Raw genomic sequence first — 6,024 nt, forward strand, 5'->3', positions numbered from 1 at the left:
TGCAGCGTTTTCTGCTATTACAGCTGCAAATCCTCACAACACATGCAAATACGAGTTTCTTGATTTGCGATTTGTAGAATAGGATTTGTGCACCTGCAGTGAAGGATTGGGTGTAACTATTGTGTTGTGTTTTTGAAAGAAGAATTTTTCTTTCTTTTACTTAGAATTTACTGATACACAGCTCCGCTGTCACAGGCGCTCAGTTGGTTTGCACCAAAAATACTGTAGTAAACCTAGACAGGACACTTTATGTTGTGGCTAGAGGAATCTACTCTACAGACCAAGCAACACCACAGGGGTAGAAACCGTAATCTTTATTTTATATAATTCATGCAGTTACCAAACATGTCAGACGGGGTCAGGTTCTACAAGCACTAATGTTAAACAAATCTGGGCGAACAACACCACCATGGAAGCTGCTAAACAGAGAACCGCAATAAACAGGCCATAAAAAACCTAGCGCACATGCAATAAATAGGCAAAAGCTATGAAACACATATCACACCCGCAGGACACGCACACGTTCACACAACACGTCACCGTCACCCAAAAGACACCATCAGACTGCCACATAAGAATTTAGTTCATCATAACCCTCCCACCCAATCAATAAATGGCTATACTGCTAGATTTCAAATTACACACACACACACATAAAGAGTTAAAAACTTAACTCTCCCGGGATGCGAGACCCTCCCCCGGGGTCTAGGCTTTGCGCTGGTTGGTAGAGGGGAAAAAGCAAACACCAGTCCAGCGCTCGCGAGGCCTCCGACTGTAGCGAAAACGGAGCCCCCCCCTTTTCTGAGAAGCCGCGTCGCCTAAAGCACTCCTATACCCGTCCTTATCGAGTAGGGTGTCAAATATTGCACCCTGGTGGTAAAATATTTAATTGCTGCCACACTACGTAACGCAACCATTAGATTAAAAAAAGTGCTTTAGATTAATCGATAACAAATTAACATGATCGAAGAAATTCTTAACGATCAATTATCGATCGTCGATTAATCATGCCCATCCCTACTTTCAACCATTCCATCTGATTGAGGATGACGTCCTGGTCTTATAAATGTTCAGCAACTGGCACACTTCTTTAAATAACCAAAATTTCGGCCCTGATCAGTATGGACTATCCTGGGGGCTCCAAAGCGGCACACCCACTGTTCAACCAGCAATTTAGCCACAGTCTCTGCTTCCTGATTAGGAAGAGGGAACGCCTCCGTCCATTTAGAAAAGTAATCGCCAATAACTACAATATATTTGTTTTCTTTGGGGGTTTCGGGAAGAGGTCCCAAAATATCTACCGCCACCCGCTCATAGGGCCTCGAGGTTACCACCGATTGGAGTGGGGCCCGCCATTGTTACCCTACAGCTTTCCTGGACCCACAATCCACACACTCCCTACACCATCGCTTCACATCCCCAAACCAGCCCAGCCAATAGAACAGATCTTTCACCTTTGCTTGTAATTTCTGTATTCCCAACTGTCCACCCGTGACATCATTATGCAACTGTCTTAAGATGTCTGACACCATTACAGTGGGAATAACCACCTGGACCTGGTTTGCGGCATCAGATTTCAATGGAGGAAACCTCACCAACCGGGAGCCCTGAATTTGTAACTGGGACCATACTGGTGCATACCTTTGTAGATCATCAGGCGGTTGCAAACCAGTCCCTCCCTCTTTTATTTTTGAACAATGATCTTTTTTTAACTCTGCATCTTCCCATTGCGCCCGAGCCAGCTCATCCCCTTCTCCCTCTGGGGTTACATTAGGAGGCAAATTTTGTACTGCAGCTATTACAGGCACCCCTCCTGTCAGTGGTGCTGGCTCCAAGGGCACTGGAGTTGACAGGTAAGCAGGCAGCCTAGAAAGGGCATCAGCATTAGCATGCCCTCGTCCAGGGCGATGAACAATTTTATACTGGAAACTTGCTAACTGCTCCACCCATCTGGCTAACTGTCCCTCTAAGCCCTGGAAATTATGCAGCCACCTCAAGGAATTATGGTCAGTTCACAGAACAAATTCCTTACCTAAAAGATAATGTTTAAAATGCTTGATGAACGTGACCATGCTTAACAGCTCTTTCTTAGTTGTGGCATATTTTCTTTCCTGCTTAGTAAGGGCTCTGCTGGCATATGCTATAAAATGTTCAAACCCCCCTTCTTCTTGTGACAATACAGCCCCAATACCAGCATCGCTAGCATCCGTATCCAAAACGAATGTTTTAGAGGGATCAGGGTATACAAGAACAGGAGCTGACATTAAACTCACTTTGAGCTGTTCAAAAGCTGTTTGACATGCCTCAGTCCATTTAAAACGCGGGCGGGCGGGCGGGCGATCTCAGCAAACCCCTTCACAAACCTCCGATAGTACGAGGCTAAACCCACAAAACTCCTGACCTCTGCTTGATTTTTGGGCACCGGCCACTGACGCACAGCCTCCACTTTTGCAGGATCTGCTTTCACCCCCTTTGAGGAGATGTGTCCTAAATACTGCACCTGAGTGGCAAACAAGTTACACTTCGTGGGCTTGACTTTGAGGTTAGCCTGGCGTAGTTTTATCAAAACTTCATCCAGACGGCCCAAATGTTCCTGAAAGGTCCGTCCAAATATAATAATATCATCCAAGTACACCAGACAGGTCGTCCACTGAAGATCTGCCAGCACCAGATCCATCAGTCGCTGAAATGTACTTGGACTATTACAAAGACCAAAACTAAGGACATTGAATTCAAACAGACCCTGGCGAGTGATAAACGCAGTCTTGTATTTATCCACAGGATCCACCTCCACCTGCCAGTAACCACTGGCTAAATCAAGAGTTGAGAACCAGCAAGCTTTATTCAGACTGTCAAGGGCATCATCAATCCGTGGCAACGGATACGCATCCTTCCTGGTTACATCGTTTAACTTCCGATAATCCACACAAAAACGGAGGCCACCATCACGCTTGCGTACCAAAACTACCGGAGCTGCCCAGGGACTATGAGAAGGCTGAATTATGTTATTGGCCAACATTTGCTTTACATGGTCCTCTACCTCATGTTGCAAGTGGAGGGGAACACGACGGGGTGGCAACTTCACAGGCTTTGCATCCCCTGTATCAATCTGGTGCATTGTCAGGTGTGTTCTCTCCAAATCCCCCCTCTCCCTCACTAAACACAGACATATTTCTTTGTAACAGCTCACGAATATCTCTTAAATCAGATGAAGTAAAATTCTTCTGATGCAACCCGAAATGAGCAATAAGCTTGTCAACAGACCAAGGATCATTTGGGCCATCCTCATCCTCACCCATGCCTACAGGTTCAGCCTTACAGCCCACCTCAATGTCGGTATGCAAAGTTCCCAACCTCATACCCCCCTTTAATGTAAGGGCATCTTTAGTTACATTAATCACTCGTACTGGCAGTCTACCCCTCTCCACCCTACACACCACCAGAGCTATCATTACATCACATTGATTTGATATGGTGTCTGATGGTTCCAACATACCCTCACAACAGGCCACAAAGGAACCGTCCACCTTTCCAGCAATGATTGCCTCACTACGTGGGGGAATTACAGTATCTTTTAAGACAATCTCGGTCCGAGGCGTATCAATATCCGCCGGAACAATCAGGGGAAGCATTTTACCCATAATTCGACATTCCTTTTTACCAAAATCCACAACGACACCATATTTACTCAAAGTCAAAACCCAAAAGAATATCCTGGGATGCCAATGAATCAAACTGGCAGATGGTTTGCCATTTTCCCAATATCCCCATCAGCCCTCCATTAGCTGCCGACACCTCACCATGATGTCCAGACAGGTCTGTTCCCCCTTTAGTGATATCAAGCCAACGTTGTTTTGGTATAACTGATAACGTTCTACCCACTATCTACCAAAAGGAGGGAGTCTGACGCACCTATTATGGCTCCGATGTATCCAGAGCCACCCTGGTTGCTTGCAGAGGCCACATATGTACCAACACGCCAGGGGGCAGGCAGTGGGCCTACAGTACCTGCCCCCTGTAGTTTCCCTGCGAGTATGGGCAATCTCGTTTTATATGTCTAGTACACCCACACTCCCAGCAACCACCCCCCGCCCCTCTGGTTCGATCTATGGCCCCTTGTGAACCACTATTCCTGGGCTCTCGTACAGGTTCCCTAAAAAATTAAGTAGGAGGGTTTACCATAGACTGTTGAATGTTGCTCACTGTTGTACGAAGAGATTTTACTTCCTGCCTCAATTCCGCCACCATTCCTAACATCATTTGCATTTGTTCTTCGCTTTTAGTTTTATTCTTTACCACTCCCCTTACTTTTGCATCAGGCATTAGATGGGTTTGCTCCATATTCCGAAGAAGCTCTAATTCTGAAGCAAGATCAATTGCATCTTCTAGGGTATCAGGTTTTGCTCTGCGCAGGCTAATACGGAAGTCACCGGTTGCAAAATGTGTAAGAAATTGATCTCTTGCCAACATATCTCGTGTGCAATCATCAGCTGTGGGGTAAGCTTTAGTGGTGAGACGCCGTAAGGCATTTCCGAATTCCCTTACGGTCTCATTGTGCATACGCCGGCGGGCTGTAAATGTAGCCCTACTCCAAATCGCTACTATCACAAGGCTTGAAACATCTAGCCATAGCAGCTTTTAGCAGCCCATAATTTCCTTTAGCCTCAGCGGACAAACCACTATAAATATCTCTTGCACGACCAGAGAGTAGAAGAGACATAAATTTAAGTTTTAAGGGTTCATCCCAATTATTTACATCAGCCGCCAAATCAAATTGTTCGGACCAATCAGACCACTCACGGCCTTCACCAGTGAAGGTTTCAGGCATAAATACTGGCCGTGCGTTAGCTCTTAATGTTCCCATCTCCCTTACATGGCCCCCACCTTCAGGCCCAACATTATCATCCCCCTGTAGCATTTTTGCAACAGTGTCTAGGTTTTAAGGTTCACAACAACAAAAAAAACCAAGGTCCCACCGCTGCCACCAATGTAGTAAACCTAGACAGGACACTTTGTGTTGTGGCTAGAGGAATCTACTCTACAGACCAAGCAACACCACAGGGGTAGAAACAGTAATCTTTATTTTATATAATTCATGCAGTTACCAAACATGTCAGACGGGGTCAGGTTCTGAAAGTCCCAAGCACTAATGTTAAACAAATCTGGGCGAACAACACCATCCCTTACGAAAAAGAACCATGGTTTTATTATAGTAAAACTGTAGTAACCCATGGTTTTTTGGCATATTGACTGCCATTTGTAAAACCACAGATTTACTACAAATACCATGGTTAAACTATGGTTAATATAGCAAAACCATGGTTAATTTGTGGTTACCATGGTTTAACTACAGTAACCATGGTTTTTTGGTTTTATTTGTAGTAATCACCCCCGCACACAGTTCACACAACACGTCACCGTCACACAAAAGACGCCATCAGACTGCCACATAAGAATTTAGTTCATCATAACCCTATCATTAAATGGCTATACTGCTAGATTTCAAATTACACACACACACACACACACAAAGAGTTAAAAACTTAACTCTCCCGGGATGCGAGACCCTCCCCCGGGGTCTAGGCTTTGCGCTGGTTGGTAGAGGGGAAAAAGCAAACACCAGTCCAGCGCTCGCGAGGCCTCCGACTGTAGCGAAAACGGAGCCCCCCCATTTCTGAGAAGCCGCGTCGCCTAACGCACTCCTATACCCGTCCTTATCTACAGGTTAGCCCGCTAACTATCTTCACCGCCGGCAGCCCTAAACAGCATGCGAACGGCACCCACCCCCCAACCTTGAGTGCAGCTCGGCGTTTAGCAAAAACACTGCTTCCCAGAACAGCTCATGCTTCGCTATGCCTCTCTATTTATTGTTCTCTCTCCTTCACGCTAATCAATGGTCAGGTGCAACAATTATTTACTCCACCCCATCTTCCCTTAAATCCCTCCCCCCCACACGCAATCATAACAATATATCTTTACCACGTCACTTCATTACAATACCTTCATAGTCACCTTTTGGACGTA

This window comes from Carassius auratus, chromosome 10 (genome assembly GCF_003368295.1).
Source record: "Carassius auratus strain Wakin chromosome 10, ASM336829v1, whole genome shotgun sequence".
Lineage (NCBI taxonomy): Eukaryota > Metazoa > Chordata > Actinopteri > Cypriniformes > Cyprinidae > Carassius > Carassius auratus.